Source organism: Ictidomys tridecemlineatus, chromosome 6, assembly GCF_052094955.1.
Source record: "Ictidomys tridecemlineatus isolate mIctTri1 chromosome 6, mIctTri1.hap1, whole genome shotgun sequence".
NCBI lineage: Eukaryota > Metazoa > Chordata > Mammalia > Rodentia > Sciuridae > Ictidomys > Ictidomys tridecemlineatus.
Genome location: NC_135482.1, coordinates 22,829,124 through 22,851,048, shown reverse-complemented (window position 1 = coordinate 22,851,048; position 21,925 = coordinate 22,829,124). Strand labels below are relative to the sequence as shown.

General features: G+C 45.5%; 1 protein-coding gene across 1 annotated transcript in view; it reads left to right on the top strand.

Annotated features, from left to right (window-relative positions):
• Positions 1–559: 559 nt before the first annotated feature.
• Elk3 (ETS transcription factor ELK3) overlaps positions 560–21,925 on the top strand; it is a 62,837-nt gene continuing 41,471 nt past the window's right edge. The window contains exon 1 of the mRNA XM_005324452.4: positions 560–953. The gene's annotated coding sequence lies outside the window, so the exon portion shown is untranslated. The remainder of the gene's footprint in view (positions 954–21,925) is intronic.

The following is a 21,925-nucleotide window of genomic DNA, read 5'->3' as shown; positions in this document are numbered from 1 at the left end:
CAAATTGGCCCCTCCACACACACACACTTAGAGGCTGGCTTTCTTTTTCCTTTTTTTTTTTTTTTAAATTAAATCCCAGACAAGAACACTATCCATCCCCAGACAAAAACTGCCTCCCTTTCTGTACATCCTGTATCTTCTCATCCTAAACAATCATGCCTGGCCCACAATAAAAACAGCCCTTTGCCCAGAGCAACCAAACCCTGAACCCCACTCATGCCTGACTGCCCCCCAACTCTTCTAGCTGTCATAAAATAGCAAATCCAGCGGCCTCCCCACAGTGGGCCTCCACTCCCAAGCCAGCAGGACATGACCCCCACCGTGGTGCCCCATGCAGCAGCAGGGCAGAGACCCCCCGCCCCCCCCCCGGAGAGTAGGGACCCCCGTTTCTGCCGCTGCGTGGACTCAGCGCCCGGTGCGTCCGGGGTAGCTGCGGGTAGCTGGCCGAGCCCCCTGGCGGGTGGGGAGGGGCTGCGGCCACTCGGGTCTGGAGGCTCCTCCCCTGGGGTGGCCGAGCAGGAAGCGGGGAGGGCGGCTGGCGGGGGCGCGCGGGGCGTGCGGGCGTGCGGGCGGGCGCGCGGGGCCCGGGACGGCGGAGTATGCGCGGGCCTCGGCGGGCAGCCCCGGCTCACAGCCGCGGCCCGGGCGCGCGGCACGGGGCGGAAAAGCCTGTTTACACAGACTGCACACCGCCTGGGGAATAATGCAGTAAAGGAAGTGAGCCGGCTCGGCCTGACTGCTCCAACTTCCTGCTCTCACACACACCAGAGGGGGAAAAAAAAAGAAAGAGGAGCGAGAGAAAGAAAAAAAAAAAAGGGGGAAAAATCAGGATCTCATTACAAGAGCCACAGACCGTCTGCAGACGCCTGTCAGCATGGAAAGTCGGGGGATTTCGCCCGGGTCCTCCTAGAAATTCCCCCGGAGAAGGATCTTGAAAGCTCCCCCACATCTGGGTAGGTAACAGGGCTTCTGCCTGTTGCTGGGACACTTGCAAAGTTTCATTTGGGGTGTTTTTTCCACTCTTCTTTTCTTTGGTTGGGTGGGGGGTGGGGCGGTGGGCGCCACGGAGTGGGCTGTGGGCCAGGGTGGGTAGGTGGGTGGGAGTGAGTCCGCGCGGGAGGGGGCCAGCTGCGGGAGGGGGCGCTGCCAGGATGCTGCTGCGCCCGCGCCACCGCCGCCACCGCCGGAGCTTGAGCGCTGGGCCAGGGCCGGCGGGGGACCCAGCGCCCGCGTCTCCCAGCCCTGGGGCTGCGCTGCGAGCCCAGAGTGGGCATCGGGCGTGCAAACTAGGGCACCGCTGCAGGCGGCGGGCGGAGTTGGGGACGGCGAGACTTCAGGTCCCTGAAATGAAGAAGCCGTGACTGGAGTGGGCTGCGTGCCTGTAGGCTGGACCGTCGTTGACCTTCTAGCGGGGGCTGCGGTCGGGCTCCCCTCCGGGTGGGCAGAGGGCACCGGTGCTTGGATTCAGAGAAGGGGACACGAGTGGAGAGGGAGGTGGAGGACATGGACAGCGAAGATGTGGGGCTGGGGGGTGCGTCCACTCTCGCTGGGCAGGTGACCCCCGCCCAGGTCACCGCCCCAGGCTCACATCGTATCAATCGGACAACGAAAAGCCCGTGGAGTCTGCTGGGCCCGGTCTGGGAGATGGACCCTGCAAGAGATGATCTGGGCGCTCCCAGCTCTTTAGCCTCTTACCGAATGCTGGCCTGTGATGTTACTGTAACTTTTCTTTTGGAGGGTGGATTAAAATGTGGAGGGTTAAAAAAGAAAAAAAAAAGAAAAGATCTCGGTTTTGTTGTTTTCTGAACCCAGTCATCCTGGGGACAAGCTGCAGTTAGGCTGCGAGTGGGGGTGGGAGCAAGAAATGCTATTTCAGAAACTGCAAAAGGGGCTTTAAAAAAAAAAAAACGAGTGTCGGGAGAGTTTCTGGCTTGTCTGGAAACGGCAAGACTAATTGCCATGCGCTTCCGCTTTGAAACTGGCAGCAGACAGCATCTTGAAAATGACTCACTAGAGGAGCTCACAAAGAAACTGTGGTTTGCTCCTTCTCAGGTTTATGTATTTGTGCCTTTTACAGTTTCCTTTGTAGTGTTGGAGGGTCCCCCCCCGCCCCTTCCCCGCCAGCCCCCTCCAGCCCTCCCATCTTTGAAAGCCCCTGGTGGGTCTTTTAACTCCCCTCCAATCTTCCAGCCCAGGGTGGGGGCAGACTGGGGGAGGCCGAGTTGTTTTTGGAGTTGGCTAGGGAGAGGGTTAAAGGGATTCTGCTGCTGCAGGGGGAAAAAGTTCCCTGAATTTTCCACTGCTGCTGCAGGAAGAGAGAGTCCCTTTAGTCATTGCTAAGTAATGTCTGCACACACACCAACTAATCTCATTAGGAGTTTCCGCTGCTCCACACAGGAGGGGTTTTGTGCAGCGACTGTCAGCCTGGGGAGCCCAGTGCTGGAGACGCAGACAAGTTACTGCCTTATTTACTTAGAGGTGCCTTTTCTGCCCCCGTGAGCCTTTTCAGGGCAGTGTCTGAAAAACTGTGAAGTCACTTTGGCCATTTTGGGTCTTAAATTTATAGGTTTTTCTCCTGTGTGTGTGTGTGTGTGTGTGTTGTGGTTGTTGCCCATGCAGCTTACACACACCCATCCTCTCCCATCTGTGCTTGGGGGTCTGAGAAACCCAGCATGTTCCGGGCATCTATTAATGAGCTTAAATCGATTTCTGAGCCTTATAGCCCAACAAAATACCCTCTGATCTCTCTCCTTTTCTGTCTGGGTCTGTGGCACACATTTATTTGGAAAAGGTCAGTATGAGTTTGAATTTATGAGGGTTATAAAATTACAAATTGTATTAGGAGGGCATGTGGGTCAGCTAAGGAAAGTGTCCATCAGTGTTCTTAGAGTTTCCAGTAAGGATCCCGCCTGCAAAACCCCCTGAGCATGAAAAGCCATGGCCATTCTAGGCCAAATATAGCACAGGCCTTCTGGCCTTTTTTTTTCTTTTTTAAGCCTCTAAATGTTGTCTAGAAATGTGTAGGGTTACTAAAAAGGACAAAGAATTTTAAAGAACCCCATTGGAACCATGGGGCCCCTCCATTGACAAGGACACATTGCCCTCTCTTGAGGGTTTTTAAGGTGTTGGTGTTTCTGTTACCTGACAAAGCCTGCCCTAAAAGCAGCCTAGCCAGTGAGACAGGCTGAGTCAGTGGACATCAGTATAGGATGTCCCTCATACCATGCCTGACAGAGTAGATGCTCAATAAATTGTTGTCTCGGAGCTGTGAGTAGGGTGACAACATTGATCATAGGTGAAAAATGTATAATATTATATTATCATAGGTGAAAAAAAGGCTTTCAAAAGTTTGCATCGTTCTTCATGAGAGTTTCCTAAGGCTGGAGGTTGTATATACCAATCCTTTGAATAAAAAGGAGATAATTAGAGCTCCTCATTCCAGCAAATTGTTATTGGGGATGTGTAAGTTTCACTTATATCTGTGGTTCTCAACCAGGACTCATTTTGCCTCCCAGGAGACATTTTGGGTTATCATAACCAGAGGGGGTGCTACTGGCATCTAGTGGGCAGAGGCCAGGGATGCTGCCAGTCATCAAGCAATGCCCAGAAAAGTCCTTGTAAAAGGATTTCCTTGCCCCAATGTCAGTAATGCCCGGATTGAGAAACTCTTATTTCCCTTAAAAATGATGATGATGATAAAACTCATACACATTCATTCAACCACTAGGGCATTTGAAAGTGATCAGTTGTATTTTTTTGTTTGTTTGTTAGATATGGAGCGTGCTATTCATGAATTTTCTGTCGGTCGTGTGAAGTAGGGTGACTTGCACATGCTGACATTGTGACTATGTACACACTGTGAGCTGAGTTGGATTACTTTTGAGACTCAATGAGCTCAGCGTCTCCTCGCACTTGGTACCAATGCTTTTTAGAATGGTGGCAGCCCAGGTCAGGGAAGCAGTGGTTTTTTTCAGCCCCATTTGAATTTTGAAGTTTCCTAAACATTTATTATAAAACCTCTTTTTTCTTATATAAGAAATTAAATAATTCATAACTGCTAATATACAGTAAATGTAACTCTGAGATCATATATTACAAATTTATATTTGTAATAACTTTTTGGAACTTGACTCTCTTCCTGCAATTGGTTTTACAGGACTTCCAGGCAGTGTATATAAATTAAAATATTCCTGCTCAGCTGTCAGATATTGGATTTTGTGCATTCGGTGCCACCCAGTTACATTTATATAACTGATTCAGAAGATTGATATGGTGCTTTGAAATGTTATAAACCGCGACCTATTGACAAACTCAAAATATTTAAATGAACATTTATCCAAGGATGTGGCTTCCTGGAGTAGTCTTTTTTTCTAGAGTGGGGTACTGGTTACTCATTGCAAGCTTCGCTTTGTTTCAGGCCTAGGGAATGACATAGTCATCTCCATGTTTCCTAGATCTGGGGTTCCTTATCACATCTTAAAAAAAAATTATCTCTCAGTCCATTTTCCTTTTGCCCTGGGGACTGGTTTCTGATGCCCTCCTGAGGGACCTGTCTTTACACCTGCCCCCGAGTGGCATGGGAGATTTGCATGAAGGCCCCAACCCTTGGCAGGTTTTCTTGTATGTTTTAGGCAAAAAGTTTTTATGTCTCAGATGTTCATAATTCCTCATTGCCTTTATAGATTGATTTATAGCCATACTTGGGATCATGCTAGCCTAAAGGTATTTTTCTGAAGGTTAGTTATTTTTTCCTGTTGTGAAAAATATTAGCACAAATTACCTTAGGAAAATAAGAAAACCACAACGAGAAAAAAATAAACAAACATCTAACATAATCCTCCTTTTAACATTTTGCTGTGTATTTTCCAGTCTTTAAAAATGCATGCGTGTGTGTGTGTGTGTGTGTGTGTGTGTGTGTATACACACATGAACATGTGCTCACATAAAATTTTTTATTTGAAATCACACTGTACATACTGTTTGTTATTTATTTTCACTTAACCTATCATGTAACACATTTTAGTAAGGAGTCCTGAGACTGAAATCACCACACATAAAGCTTGTATTTATTGATCTCATAAATGTGTTGACTCAGTGATGGATTCACATAATTTCTACGTGGTCTTGACCAGTGTTTTCTCGTCCTCTGTGGCTCAAGTAATGTTTTAAGAATGCTGCCCTCTTGAAAGACTGAGTTCCTACGTGCTGTGAAATTTGGGATTTTGATGAGTTTCTCTATGATTTAAGAATGAGTCACGATTTGCAGTTGAATATCAAGATGTAGTAACAGGAAGTACAGGGCACTACACATTAAAATAGAATGTTAAGTGATGAGAGGAGAAAAACGAGGTTGGACCAAAGTGCACCTTGAAATCACTTAGTTATGAAGGGGCAGAGGGTGCATTTTGTCCTGTTTGGTTTTATATCAGTAGAGTTTCCGAACTTTGAAATTGTTGTTTTAAATTGATTTTTAGTTCAAGATTACTCTTGCCCATGGCCAGTTCAAATTGAGGTTATTTAGCTTTTTGATCAAAACCATGGCAGAGTCTGTGAAAACTGTTTTTGCCATGTATAATACACCCTGTTAAGTTGAATTATCTGTGTTTGTGTGTGTGTGTGTGTTTAACCTTCTGTTAACAAATCCTAAAGGCCTTCAAATAGTAGATCATTCCGTTTTTGAGGTACCTATCCTTTGCAGAAATTCGAATCTTCGGGATTCTCATTCACATCCAGCATTCATTATACATGTGTCAGCAGTTTTCAAAAAAACTTTGAACGGGTCATTTTAATAAACTGTGATTTGGTTTGAATTGCCACTAGAAATGTATTCTTTGACTACTTTATTGGTATCTATTAATTTACACTTCCTAGAAAGTAATTACTAAATCATTCTAAGGATTATTTTATAACTTGGCTTGAGATTTACTTGTATATATTTAAAGAAATGAAGATGATAGTTCTATTAGAGCATTCTAATTTGGACTGAGATGTCCAGTCTAAAAAAAGAGGATTGAAGTATCCTGGTTTCATAAGTTTCTCTGCCCTCTCTGTACCCAGGGGTGCTCTTCCTCTGAGCTGCATCTCCAGCGACATCCCCATTTTATTTGAGGCAGGTTCTCACTAAGTGGTCTTGGCTGACCTATAACTTGCAATCCTCCTGCCTCAGCCTTCTGAGTTAATGGGATAATAATAGGTGTGCACCACCATGCCTGGCCATCATAGTATTTTTAAAATGATTATATCTAAGAACAGTTCTTAGTTATCCAAGCAGAATGTGGAAGTGATGGGATTTAAACACGCGTATCCGATACCTCTCTAAAGCCTGATGAGATTAGGGCTTCAAGCAATAGAATAAAAAAATACAAGACTTTGGACATCTTTCACTCTTTTAATTAAAAAAAATTGAGGCATAATTACATATATTAGAATATCAGATCTTAAATGTTATTCTATGTATACATGTATCCCTCAGCTATTTTTAAATATCTTCTTTGGTTATTTTTTATTCCATTATGGAAATTTCATGACTCCACCAAGTAAATTCTTAAACCCCAGAACACCTTGGTAAAATACTGCCGTATTTTTATTTAATCTGTGTGGTTAAAAAAAAAAAAAAAATCACCAGGCTGGGCCTGGTGGTGCATGCCTGTCATCCCAGCAGCTCAAAGGGCTAAGGCCAAAGGATCACAAGTTCAAAGTCAACCTCCACAACTTACTGAGACCCTAAGCAACTTAGTGAGACCCTGTCTCTAAATAAAATCTAAAACAAGGGCTGGGGATATGGCTTAGTGGTTCAGTGCTTCTGAGTTCAATCCTCAGTACCCAAAAAATAAAAATCACCAGAATGTGTGGATTTCTTCATTGTACAGTGAAATGAAAAATCTCTCTCACAGTCTTGAATATCCAGGACATAATTAACTGAAAGTAATCTGGATGCTATAGATACAAACCGATTCCCTTAAAACTAACTGGGCTGAGAGGCTGTCATTCAATCTTCCCGGGCCTCGGTTTCCTGGGGGAGATGGTGATGTGGTTGAAGTGGAGAAGTGGAGATAGCCCCTTTCCAGTCAGAAGTCCCATTTGTGTTTAATACTTTGTTTTGGAGTCAAACTTGACTTTTATGAGTTGTAAAAGTGCAAAGTGAATCCCCCAAACAACTGACTTCAAAACGTACAGCAGTTTTCAAACAAACTCTCTGATTTTGCAGTGGGAAGAGGAGTTCCCCTGACAGGGTCCCCTTTAATTCTGTGTTGGCCCTTTGTTGGGTAGGGCAGACCCCCAAGGCTCACATGCTGCACTTGTTTCCATCCTCTCTCGAGGCTTGTGACAGGCAGCACCCATCCATAATGACCATCAGTCCCCCCATTCTTGAGATAGCAGTGACGGCCTCTGGGTTGGGGTGCTGAGTAGGCCCAGGTAGGGTTCGGGTCACCAGGCAGAGTCCCTGCTCCTTCCCGCCGATGGCCTTGAGGATGTCCTCCTCCTCCACCCAGTGTCTTGAGGGCTCCCTCTCACCCCGCCTCTCACCCCTTCTTCCTCAGGAGCTGGAGCACTTCTTTCAAATCACACCAACCTGTCGCTCCCCTCCTGAAATTCCTTTAGTGGTAGCTTAGTATAAGGACCTAGACCCTCACCCAGAGGAGCAGCCAGCTGTGATTTGAGACAGTCATTCTGGCCTGCCCGCAAGTCCTTAAATCCTCACTGTGCCCCTGGCCTCTGGGCCTTCCTAAGTGCCCTCCTCTCTCCTGAGCATCCCCTCCCTCCACTGGGTCTAGCCATCGAGTGGTCACCCCTTAAGCTCCCTCTCAGCTCAGTTAGCATTTTTCCAGGGAGGCCTCTGCTGTCCCCCAGTTCACAGTCCCTCCATCGTCCTCTCCTGGCCTTCAGAACCTTTGCCACAGGACGGTTTTGGATACATATTTCTGGAGATAGGGCTGTTGTCCCTCGTTCTTCATTCATGTTCTTTATCCAACCCTCAGGAACCAAACATGTGGTGGCTGGTGGCCGTGTTATCTGAGGTCACTGTCCAAACCCTGAACCCATTAGCTTCCGATAGCCGGGGATGCCTGGACACCTACCTACGTGTCCCACACCTGGGTGCCCATCAGGCTATATCTGTTTTTTTCCCTCCTACCCGTCCCATAGTTGGCCCTCAGTGGAGGGGACGCTTGTCTGTGCAGTTGCTGTCCCTTTGCTGTTGGACAGGGTAAAGCACTTTGTTTCCCTGCGTGACTCTAGTGCTTTCCTAGTCAGTGAACTTCTTGGATTAACAAACAGTGAACTTCTTGGATCAACAACAGGCAGATCTCTTGGTTAAACCGTCCACAGCCCAGAGGATCCATGTTGTTTTCCATAGTTTTGGTCTGGACTTTGAAGAGTAGGAGCTGTCAGGCAATCAGGCTACTTTGTTGATATCTAAGAGGACAAACTCTAGTTCTGTGGTTGGAGCTAGTGTTGTGATTCCAAGAAGGGTTGGTCAACAGTTCAGTCATCATAGGAAGACTGTAGCTTGGAAGAAGTTTTGTCCATGTCAGAATGAACCAATCTAAAGTAACTATCCTTAGTCCTTTACTGCAGACTTTGGTGAAGTGAATATTCATAGTGACCTTGGATAGTCAGGGTTGAGTCCCATAATATTCATAGTTCCCTTCTTCACTTACGCAAGAAAAAAAGTGTGAAGTTTTGTCCTTAACTTTTTGAGGTTAATGACGTTTCTGATTGAATTTTAAAATAAAGCCTCTGCTTGTGTGATGATGAAAAGATCAAGGACTAAATATCCAAATTGCTGTTGGTAAAGAATGATAGTTCTACTGATTAATTTCACCTGGGTTTTGCCAAGGAGCAGTCAAACCTTGATTAACCAGAATGTACGGGGGAAGCAGACTTGTCCCCCTACACTGAACTAGAAGAATGTGGCCAACGCAGCAGAAACAGCAGGATAAGCCCAGGGATTCATTCCCAGGTACGCTCCTGGCTGACTTGGGGATTCGGCCCTTTTGTGCCTGTAGGTGGTCATCATCCTCAGAGTTGATAAAACTGAGGCCCAGAATGATTGAATGCTCCCTTAAGCAGTATCCTAGGCAAGAAAAGCTGGTGTTGATTTTAGGATAATTTCCTAACACCAGGAAAGTACATCAACAAGGTGGAGTGTATTAAGGTGAAAGAGATCGATGTGGAAGGTGTGTGTGTGTGTGTGTGTGTGTGTGTGTGTGTGTGTGTGTATGTGTGTGTGTGTACATGTGTCACATGTGTGTGCCTATGAATAAAAGCTGCAAGAGGGACGCCTAGATATGAAAAGGGGACAATGTGTGGCCTCGGTCTCTGCTGCTGCTCCGTACAGAGCCACTCTGCCCATGTAGATTTGAGCCCTAGTTCAGAGGTTGGGTTCCTAAAGTGTTTACGGAGCTTCTCCGCCCAGAAGGATCATTGTTTCATTGTGAGAAGTCAGGCGAGAACCTGGATTTATTATATGATTTTCAGGAAACGAGAAAGTTTAGATTCCTGATAATTTCATCAAGTCCTATTATGAACATACAAAGAAGAGACCTAAAGCCATTTAGCACTATTTGAAAGACTGTGTGAGTTGCCCTGCCTTGGTTTCCTGGTGTGATCTTGAACTTGAAATCTCTGGAATCCAGAATTCACGAGCATTAGTAGGGAAGTGATTCCTCCTAGTGTCCCTGCCTATTTTCTAAGCCAGACCCCAGATACTGACCGTTTAGACCAGAAGGCATTGGATGGCATCTTTTTTCTGTTCTTTAAAAACATACCTCTAACTGCAGAGGTGTGTTCACATCTGCGCTGGATGCCTGGCTTGCATGGCTGGATGGACTGCATCTTTTGCCTTCATCTAATGGTGAAGGTAAAACAGAGGTCAGCCTCTTGACATACTACTGAGTTCACTTCATCAGTTGTCTTACTATTACTTACTAGTACTCCCCAGCTCTGCAGTTTTGATATGTGGGTCAATGGAGCACTTGGAAGAATGTTAAAAATGTCTTAAAATAAAGACGACGTTGGAAGATATCTTGAATCAAACCAAGTGACCCAAGTGTACGGTGGCCCTCTAAGGCTTGGAGTCACTGCTTTCAACAAAGGCCATTGCCGTGCTTTGATTTAAATCAGAGCTGAACCACAAGAGCAGTATCCTTTGGCCTTTGCCACTTCCTCCGTTGTTGTTTCTAACCTAAATATTAAGACTTAGTAAATTGTCTTGAAGAAGGTAGCAGTTTCAAGACCTCGATGTAGCATATCATACGTGCACCTCATGATTCAAATACTTTCCCTAATATTTTCTTTACCAAGCTGGAGGGGAAATCATCTCAATTCATGTCTGGCTGTTATTTTGTTAATATATTCATGCTGAATAGTTAGGAAAGAGGAAAAAGGTTGTATGTGGCATTTCCAAAAGGGCCTGGCCAAGTCAGTAGAGGGCAGATTCCTGGGTGGGATGCAAGGGTAGTGAGGTCGCTGGGGCCCGGGTCTGATGCTCCACGCCCAGGCGTTCTCCTCTCCGTTGTTTTGTGCAGCAGCATTCATCTCACATGCATAAAGGAGCCCGTGGCAGCCACTTGGTGACAGATTTAACATGCTTTCGTTCACATATTCAATGCATCTTGGTGATTCATGAAAAAAAGAGATTTTTAAGTAGGAAGCGCTGGAGAAGATGGTTTAGTTTTGAAATCATTCACTGTGCATTTTTGCAGCCGTTTTCTTAGAAACAACAGCATCCACCAGCACACCAAGATATTTTAAATGCGTTCCACTTACTGTGGTTTGTCTACAAGTCAGGCGGGGTTTTAAATAGACATTCAGTGAAACACCAGAGGCCCTTTGCCTGCTCTCTTACCTTAACACCATTATATGTTCACTTCATGTGCAAAAGAACTTTGTGAGAAGTTACTTAGATTTCGAAGGAAGAGCCCTCTGCCTTTGGCACCAGAGCTGTCATCTGTAGCTGGACCTCATTAACATATGAAAATGTGAGGAACATCTGCATCTGGGGGGAGCAGCACTAACGAGGGCAGTCACCACCTCTGGGACTTGAGATGCAGCAGCAGATCCCCACACGTGTCCACCACATGAGCAGGTGATGATACATTGAAGTCTGCAGACTCTGTTATATTTTTTTAATAGATCTCCTCCAAAGTGAATATATTATCATACACAATTTACGTATGAATGTTCATGCCTAGAACTTGCATTTCCTAAACCATGAACAAGTTTTGCTGTGAGAAAAACACCAGAGAAAAGCAGTGAGCTGAAGTGACCATAGACTCGGGCTCAGAAGAGTCCAGTTCGTGGCCTAGGTAACCAACTCTGCTGGGGGTTCTTTGTGCTTCTCAAAAATCTCTAAACATGGGGCTGGGGTTGTGGCTCAGAGTGCTCGCCCTTGCACGTGCGAGACCCTGGGTTCAATCCTCAGCACCACATAAAAATAAATAAGTGAAGTAAAGGCTTTGTATCCAACTACAACTAAAAACTAAATATTAAAAAAAAATCTCTAAACATGATGTCACTGTTGGCCCTTTGTTCACAAATACCAGTAGTTCATAATCATTTTTTTGTGAGAATACTATATGTAGCAGGACCCAAAGACCAGCCGATGTCCGTTATTAACCAGCTAAATCTTGACATTATCAGGAACCAGGAATATATGTTGGCAAATGTTTGATTTCAGAAAAAGAAACAAATTTATAATTCTAATAGCCCTTTGTAAATTATCTGTGTTCAAATATGCTGTGTTGTGAAGTTTTAACCCTGATCAGACACTTCTATACCATGTCAGGATTAGCTAACTAATATCCTTTTCTATATCTCTGTACCATTTTTAAGAAGAAATTTAAAATGGGTTCAAGGAATTTACACCAGGAAGAGGGAAAGGTACATTTTCCAGGAGGGTTGATTTCTTAGTGACTTTGCCCATCCTGAAATGATTGAAGAAGTGAAACTTTATTATTTTAAGTTCTGTGGAGAAGCAAGATAGTCCCAGGTTTTTCTGGGAAGAGCGTGTCCTTCTCCTTTGCCAGGGCTTTCTATGAAGCAAGGCTGGAAGGAGAAGGTCAAGGGTTCCTATTGCTCCATCCATTCCCCTAGAAGTTGTAGCCTGATGTGTCGTGCACGCATGAGAAGGCGCTGGTGAAGAGAGACGTGCTTTGGTGGTGACAAGAAATGAAGTGGAAGCAAACAACCAAACTGTGGGACCCACGGTGGCCTTGGAAAGACAGGGGCAGAAGTGATTCTCATTCTGGAGGAAGGCTCGGGGGGGAGCTGGAGGTCTGAGCCATGGAGATGGGTGGGGGAGGCTCTATAATTCTCCCACCTGGGGTATTGCTATAATCACTGTGCAGATGTTAGAGGTGGCTCAGACCAGGTGCAGCCGGGCCAGGGGAAGAGGAAGGCACACAGATGTTTGGGTACCTCTGCCAGGAAGCCCCCACCCATTGCTGCAGCAGGACTCGGGTGCTGAGCACAGCTGTGCAGACTTCCTGATCCCCAGGGTCCCTTGGGGATCCTTCTGAAAGGAAAGGACGGTGTCACAGCTCACACCTGACCCCACCTGGGACTTCTTCCTCCCAGGGTTGCGCCATCCATCCTTCCTGACCCAGGTGTGGCCCCGGGTGTGTACACAGGTAGGCAGAAACCATGGCAGACTCACCATGTATGCAGAGAAGCTGAGACCGACTCCATTAGAGGAGCTGAGACATGACTTTCCTTTCTTGAAACACACTTTATCTTTCTCCCCCCTTTCTTCTAATGTTTCCACTGGGTGGTGCTGCAGGAATTCCTACCTTTTGCCTTGGATCTACCCTTCCCAGAAAGACGCCTCTGAAGCATAATAGGAGGAAGTCCTGATTTAGAAAGATTTTACAGTTTCTACACAATAGAAGAGTTTGGAGGATGCTCTGGCAGGAAATGGCTCAGTTTCTGAATGTGGAAAAACCACCATCATTCTGTATCACAACAGAAGTGTTCTCGTGGCCCCGAGGATATATTTTGAGTTTTACCAGCTTCTTTACCAGTTTTACCAGCTTTCAAGTTTATCTAAAAGATTATTATGGTTTCCTTCTTGTGGAAGTGGGATGTGAGATTGCCTTTATTTTGACTCTTGTAAAGCCATCTTAAAATTTCTAAGTAAATACCTTTTCAATGGTAAGATAACCATAGATGTTAAGGGGGTAAAAAAAAAAAATCTCGGTTAAGGCTTTATTTGGAGCTGAAGACAGTCTTCCATTCTTATTTCAAAAATCATTTCCACAATGTATAGATCAAAAGGATTCCTTTGTTTATTTGCTTGGCGGAGCTGGGGACGGCGCCCAGGATCTCATGCTAGGCCAGCGTTCTACCACTCCTACATCTCTAGCCGGGATGACATATTTTTTTACTTTCAAAATACTCTTAATCTTAAAAACGATTTGCTAGTATGTAAGGAGAGGGCTGGGGCTGGCCTGATTTACCCTTTTACGAGCAAGAAGACCCCAAGGAGAGGAGCAGACCCCTCTGCTTCAGATGGCACAGACGCTGAGGCTTGGGCAGTGTGAGAATGAGTAGAACTTCCCCCTTTCCCCCTGCATGCACAGATTCAGCTTTATTAATGTTAACAGTACAGAAAGTGGGCAAAAGATTTTCCATTCAAGCAAAGGCCTCCAAAACATACGAGTCAAGAGTATTATGGGATGGGGAGGTTAGTGCTGGAGATGGGGGAACTCATTAAAGCTTGGATTTCAGGACAGTTGGCAAGATTTTCACAAGTTTCACGGGCTGGCCCGGCAGCCTGGTTTCTCCGTGCAGTCCTGGACACCACTATCTTAGAACCTGGGACAGGCCTTTTTTTGAGGTGTTTCTTTTCCCAGGAAAGTTGCTGAGGCCCCGCTGGGGGCTGGGTGCCATCCAGGTGCTGTCGCCCGGTTTCAGTGGGGTTCTCAGCATGGCCTCCTTCCCACGTGGAGTGGTGGCCGTGATTCATTTCAGAGTGACAGGACACGCCCATGTGTTTCAGGCCCTTCTCAGGGGTCAGGCTTGCTCCCTTAGGTATCCTATGAGCTCCATGATGATTCCACTGTTCTGTGTGCACACGCCCAGTGGAAGGACTGCTGCTTCTGTATCGGAGGAGGAACCGAGTTCTAGAATCCTTAGCCTCTCTTGTCCTCCAGAGCCAATGCTGACCATCTCACGTGGGGCGCACCTGGCCTATCTAAACCGGCATTCACATCTTCCAACAGAGGGAATTGGTCAGAAAGAAGTGGCAGGGATCAGTTCAAAGGTTCTTTCTTGAAACAGAACTCAGAGTCATTGGAGTCCCAGATGAGGCAAACCCAGAGAGGAACAAGGATATTTCCTGTCTTGATCCCTAGTGGGAATGTTGCATTGGGTTTGACGTTAGCAGGAGACACCTCCGAGTAGCAGTGGCCATGCATATAAGAAGGGAACCCTCCACGGGGGATGCGTGGTGATCATGAACGTGGACTTGTGAGTCAGATGCTCCTGGAGGTGTGTCCGTCTGTCCTTCTCCTTCCTGGGGCCCAGTGTACGCTTTCATATTTTAAGTGCTGGCTTTCTCATAGCATAGTGAACTAAGCATGAAGTTTAGGTGGCATGTAGAAAGCACTCAGCACCATGCCTGGTACATACATGGTCATTACATGTCAGCATTAAAAAGGAAGAGCTTCTATATGAGTGGATTTTTTTTGTTTGTTTGTTTTGGTCTGAACCTTGAGAATTCCACGGAATCTCAGTATTGGTGGTGGTAGAGGCTAGAACCAACATTTCCTTAGAACAGGGCTCTTGACTGATACATGGATTGTGTCTGTATGTATACACACATTTTCCCCCCTTTCTTACATTCTCAAAAGGATCCATGAACCAAATACATGAAGAAGATCCTGCTCTGGGGTTGTGACTGAGTGTGTATGTGTGTGTGTCTGTGTGTGTATGTATACACACATCTGTTTTATGTGTATGATTACATATTTTCGGGTAAGTGTTAAGATTGTCGGTCTTAAAAACTGTAATTTCATCTAGTTCCACCTAATTGTGGTGATAGGAAACAATTTGTAATAGTATCATAATGAGATTAATTATAATGAGGTCTGATCACAGCTTATTTTCATGTTACCTATCCGAAGGTACCAAATTAAAATCCATCAGGCAGCCTTGGATCACTAGTATTTTTATATTTTATATATATAATGCTATCTAAAATAAGATTTCTTAGATCGATTTAACTATGTGTAATAACACATCCAATGAATCCTGTTCCTAGTTCCATGCTCTCTTGATCCAAATGACTTTAGGAGAATCTGCTTAGGATTTTTTTTTTCCCCCTGTTGAATTCATATGGTTAAGTCCTTTGGGGAGGCCAGAAATCCTCAGAGTTCTCTTCTCGGACAGTTAAGCACATCAGTGATCTCTGAGAAGGCAGGGTTTGGCTGTCGTGTTGAGGGTTAAAACAGCTGACACACCAGAGCAGATGAAACTAGAGCTGCAGTTACAAAGTGGGACAGATGTGGGAGGCCAGGTTTCCTGTGGCCCATTTTCCAGTTTCCTGCCTGCAACCTGCAGAAGAAGAGGAAGCTTAATGTCACCAAGTCCGAGAGCTGGAGGGGGATGTGCTTCAAGCCAGAAAAGTTTCATGCCAACAACGGGGACAACAAAAGCCCCTGCAAAGAAAGTGAATGTTCAGGATTTCATCCAAAAAAACAGCTGGGAAGTTACAGCCCATCTGCTTCAAGAAAAAGCCTTCTCCCGGGCCTGCTCTTCCCCAGGAGACCCTGGGGCAGGGCTGACCCAGGATTTTACAGCCCGACTCATCTTTCAAGACAGGGTCTGCTGTTCTAATGCGGTGGGTTACTTGAAAAGCTTTTCCCTGCAGTGACCGGGCACACTGGTGAATGGGGGAGGTGGATGTGGTTAACCAAGTGGCCAGAATGGAATCCTGGGTGACCTGCTGGCTGCTTTGATCTGGCAGGCTTGCGTTCCTTTAACTGCCCCATAACATCTTCACCTGATATTTTCAGATAAGAGATTGAACGGAGGTGTGTGTGTTCACGGTGACATCTCTCACGCTCTGTTTGTATGGCTACCTGGCGATCCAGGTGGGGACATGCAGGGCTCTGGCCTTCAGAGCCAGTGGGGAAGTGGGCAAGTCCATCTTTGTTCTAGGGGGGAAATTACTAAGCTTCCAGGCTCTTTAGTTCTTTTGAGGAGTCGGATTGTGCAGTCCCGCTGTAGGGGTAAAGAAGTTGAAGTCCCAAGTAACTGACTCACTGCATACCGCTTTATTGAGCACCTGCTGTATGTCCGTGTTGTTTTGGAATTTGCTGGGTGATGCTGATGGATGCAAATAAATAGCTCCAGCTGGGCACGGTGGCACACGCCTGTAATCCCAGTGTTACCGGAGGCAGAGGCAGGAGGATCTCAAGTTCAAAGCCAGCCTCAGCAATGGTGAGGTGCTGAGCAACTCAGTGAGACTGTCTCTAAATAAAATTAAAAAATAGGGCTGGGAATGTGGCAGTGGTTGAGTGCCCCTGAGTTCAATCCCTGGTACCCAATAAATACATAAATAGCCCCAGCTTAGCCCCAGCTGTGGAACCTTGTCGGAAGCTGCCCTCAGGCAGATAAGAAGGCAATGTGAAGGCAAAGTAATGTCACGGGCCGTCCAGGACACTGTTCTGACTTTCCCCACACGCCATCTTATTTAAATGACTTGCGTCTTTGAGGCACAAACAGGTGTATGCTTCTGGAACCAGCAGTTATTTTTTTTTTACTCTGTAGATGGAGTATCTCTTCTTCTCCAAGCCCAGGAAGAATAAACTCTATATCAGGAACCTTAAGAAATTTGGGGAACCTGCCAAGTTTAGAGATCAAAGAGGTACCTGGTGAGGAAAGCTGGACTGAGAATAGGCCCTTGCCCATCTTGATGAGGGCCTTCTCTGAAAATGTGGGATAAGAGAGGGTTGGGTTGTGCAGGGGGTAGGGGTAGGGGTGGGGGTGGGAAGGGGCATGAATTTCAGAGTGCAGGAGGAAGTCAGAAGGGCCCAAAGGTACTTTCTCAGCAGGAGCCAGTGTAACCATCCATTGACTTTTCCAGAGAAAACTCACCTATATAAAAGTCACCAGTGAACTAACTGAACTGCTTCTCATTTACCCAGAAACAACCCAGTGTCAGAAGGAGAGAGGGGTGGTTCATACACACAGGAAATTATGTATTTTGTTATGATAGCGGTAGTCAGTGATTTCTCCTGAGAGGTCTCTCTTTCCTCAGTTGAAAGCATTATTTAAAAGACAATGCAAATTATAAAGGGTACATCCATAGAAGGACCCATGTGTATCTACTCATTTTTTCCTATTCCCATTGTTCATTAAAAAATGAACAATCTGTAGATATTTTAGAACAGAGGAGAATACAATTTTTTTTTAATTAATGGAAAAGCTTTGGGGGACATGAACTTGGTCTCATGCATATATATTTTTTACATGTGATCATGGACAATAATTACAATGCTTTTTGAAAATAAATTTTAATAATCTTAGCTTCATCTCACAGACTTTTTGTTATTTATAACAAAAACAATTCTGAACTTGTAAGGGCTGCTTTATTTATCAAGTTATCCTTATTGACTCAATGCCTTAAGGTTTTTCTGGGCTTAGTGATTGCAAACTGCACATAATACAAAATATTTTCCTCCAGTTCCTTGGTTCCAGTGTGGTTTGTTTTATAATACAAAGTGGTTTCTGCCCTTTTTCTTGGACAGTGATAACATAGTGGTTAAGAAACATGTAGATGCTTAAAACTACAAAGTTAAAGTTGGTCGGTTTTCATCAGGAGAGCTCAGACTCCTCATTTAACTAACCCTGCAAGTTTTAATAAACAAAACCACACATGCTTACTGAGCACCTACTCTGTATATTTGCACAGGAATATTCTTCCTTTCTTGGAGACTCTCATAACTAATTTTTCTTTCTTTTTAATTGGTTAATTTCTTTAGTTTTCACAACATAAAAATTTAAGAAAATCAAAGATGATCATTCTGCCTCCTCAGCCCCACCCCAGTGAAACTTGAAAAATGAAACCCGGAACATGCAAGGAGAAGTGCTAGGTTGGCATCAATAGAAAAGCAAATAGGTGGGTATTTCCACATCTGAGAATGGAAGCGAAAACCCCACTTCGCCTAAGGATTCTGTGCAGCCAAACCAAAGCACATTAGGACGTCTGGCGCCACCTTGTGGCGGACAGGAGGAGACCCACCTCCAAGAAGAGGAGCGCGACTCCTAAGAGGCAGAGAGGGGTAGGCCACCTGAGGATGAGCTAGTGTCATGTGACCCAGCAGAGCTCCAGTAGGCAGAGAGGGACACTGGGACAACACACCATGTTCCGTCTGTAGCCTCTTTCACTTTGAGACTCTGTCCAGATTAAAGAATGAATCCAGGAGGTTTAAACACAGAAGGCAGAAAACAACACTTAGAATCTGCAGCAATGTCCCCTTTGGGGCCCGGGGTACCACCTCTTGACTGTGGGCCACCTCCCCACTTCTCTGCCTGTTGCCCTGACAACTGCCTCCCCGAATCCCTCCTAATCATCACTGGCCCTTGTCATCTTTTCTCTCTGATCCAACAGTCTCATCCACTTGGCTCCCTGGCCCCTTTCAGGGTACAAGATGAATGGGAGCAGGGCTAGCCCCAGGGACAGTGGGACCCCCACCCCACCAGATGCAGCACCTTCACCAGAGCTGCTTAGGCTGGAGCCAGAGAACAGGCGCTCTGGAATCCGTATTATCTGCAAGAGTTTACAACTGTGTTTTCATTTCTGTTGAGAGTCTGAAAAAATAAACAGAAGCACACACTAGGGCACCTGATAAACACACAGCAGGCGCCATGCTGTTCAGAGTTCTCCTGGGTGCTTGGTGCCCGTATCGGGGTCATTGGCCAATGAACAAAGAACCACATTGGATACAGTTTCTGAATGATGCCTGTGAGCCAGGTGAAGGCCACATGATATCAGCCTGCTCTATGAAGAGGGCTCCTTGTTTCTTAAACAGTAGTAGCAGTTAACATCGAAGTAGCGCTCACTGTGTACCAGGTACAGAGTATCAGTAACTTCTGTGATCCCTACAGCAACATTGTAAAGGAGATACTTTCATCACTAACCTTATCTTGCCCTTGAGGCTACTGAGGCACAGAGAGGTTAAGCACCTTTCCCAAAGACCAGCAGCCAGGTGGGACTAGTGCTTGCATTTGAACCCATACGGTCTGGCTCCAGAATCTGTTCTTATCCACTAAGCAGCCTTTCTGATAGACAAAAGTAGTTCCTTCTTTCACTTTCCAGATATATAAAAAATAATGTTTTAGTTAAAAACAAAAACCCCAAAACTATTGTAATGTCTAGACTCTGCATTGTCTAGACCCCTGATATAATTCTGATTTTATGGAAGCTATTTTACAACCTTGTTAATTATAGAGAACTGGGAGCAAAATAATTCTTTTCTATAGATATGCAAATTCTGTACTGTCTCACAGTGTTTCATTGACTCCCCTCCCAACCTCAGTTTTGTCTCCATTAGCATATTTTTTCAGCAATTCTAATCTATAAATGCCTCTATTATTCAAATTCTTTCCTGAACCCATTATAACATCTGCCGGTTCCCTTGATGGCTAATGGGTAAAATACCATCTTTGACATGTGTTCATTTTTATGTCTGTACGACAGCCATGCTTTTACAACCTTTTGAAAATTATTATTTTTTTTAACACAGGATTTTTTCCTCCCTTACCTTCTCAATGAGGCCTTTGATGACCACCTCGATCCTTCTGCCACCCCCTGCGGGCGTGCCCTGCTCTCCTGGCCCCTTACCTGGCTCTGGTTTCATTTTTCCATAGCCCTTATCTTCCCGCATATGCAGTTAAGTTCATCAGGACTTGCTGCTCATGGCCTGCTTCTTCTACCAGACTGTGAACTCTAGAGGGACAGAAGCCCTTGTGCTTTCTGTTCACTCATGTGTCCCAATTACCCAGGAGTGAGGAGGCCCTGTCTCAAAATTTAAAACTAAAAAAAGGGCTGGGGATGTGGCTCAATGGTTGAGTGTCTGAGTGTCCCTGACTTCAATCCCTGGTACCAAAAAACAAAAACAAAAAGCGAATCATCTTGAGAAGCTTCATATCCAGTTTTGTTGTTTATATTTAAGGGAGACTATAATAAAAATTATAATAGGGAGAACTTGTCAGTTTCCCTGCTCTTTTAAAGGTGGTCTGTATATGATTCAAACTTGACAAGTTATTTTATTATTTTAATTACTTGACATCATAATTGTACATATTTATGAGGCACAGTGTGATGTTTTGATACAGGCGTAGCTGTGGGATGATTGAATCAGGATAATTAGTATATGCATCACATCCAACATTTACCATTTCTTTGTGGTAAAACATCCAACATCCCCTTCCAGCTATTTGGAAATATACAATACATTATTGTTGGCTGCAGTGCCCCAGCTGTGTAGTAGGGCCCCAGAATTTGTTCCTCCTGTCTACTTGCAACCGAGTGCCCCTCCCTGTCCCTGTTCTCCCCAGCCTCTGCTCACCGCCGTGCTACTTCACTTCTGTGAGACTGACTTTGTCTAGATTTCTCCTGTGACTAAGATCATGCAGTGTTGGTCTTTCTGCTTATCTCACTGGACATAATGTGCTCCCGGTCTATCCTTAGTATCACACAGGACAGGGTTTCACTTTTTTAGAACTGCATAGTACTCCGTTGTGCACATACACCACATTGTCTGACTGTTCATCTACAGATTGGGTCATTTAGGGAGATTGTAGATCTTGGGCTGTTGTGAACAGTGCTGCAATAAACCGGCAAGGACAGATGTCCTTTTGACACACTGATTTCATTTCCTTTGAGTTTGTACCCAGCGGTGGGATTGCTGGCTTGTATGATAGTTCTGTTTTTAATTTTTTGAGGATCCTCCATGGGTTTCCCGTAGTGGTTGTGCTCATTTACATTCCATACCAACAGGGTGTAAAGGTTCCCATTTCTCCATTTTTCTGTCCAGCACTGGACAAGCCAGTGTCCTCCACCAAGCTGAGGAAGTGACAGTCGAAGGACTCTGAAGGCTGAATGGAGCTGGTGGAAACTATTGGTCAGTGGGTATGGCTGGGTTAGAGTAGGTCACTGGGGACATGCCCTTGGGAACTCTCTCTTGTCACTGGCCTGCCCCTCTGCACCTCCCCCCTTTCTCTTTGTCTCTCTGCCTGGGAAACAGCGGAAAACCTCTGAAACCATGAGCCCAAATAAATCTTTCCTCCTCTAAGTCGTTTTTCTCGGGTATTTGTCACAGTGACGAAAAGCTGACCAATAGCAAGGAGAAGGAGCGGGGGTGGGGGTGGGGGTGGGGGTTGGGGCTGAGAGCAGCAGCGTTGCTCTTTGGAGAGTGGGAGTGGAGAGGGGTCCACGCCAACTGCTGTGCCCGTCATCTGTGGTCAGCTCCAGTAGAAATGGCAAGAGGCCATCTAGAGATAGGAAGGCCCTGCAGGAACAGGTGGAGGTGAGGCCAGAGGAAGTCAGAAAATAGGGGGCTTCTCTTCCTGAAGGAGCCATGTGCCTTTTAAAGTGGACTGATGCTCCCTCATAGGAAAGTGCAGTGCTCGATTTTCCGTAAAGAATGGCAATGCCGGGCGCCGTAGCAGCACACATCTGCCATCCAGTGGCTGGGGAGGCTGAGGCAGGAGGATCGCGAGTTCAAAGCCAGCCTCAGCAAGGGCAAGGCGCTAAGCAACTCAGTGAGACCCTGTCTCTAAATAAAATACAAAATAGGGCTGGGGATGTGGCTCAGTGGCTGAGTGCCCCTGAGTTCAATCCCTGGTACCTAAAAAAAAAATAAAAAAAAATAAAAAATAAAACTTGATAAAATTTCCTGCATTCAAAATCAGGTCT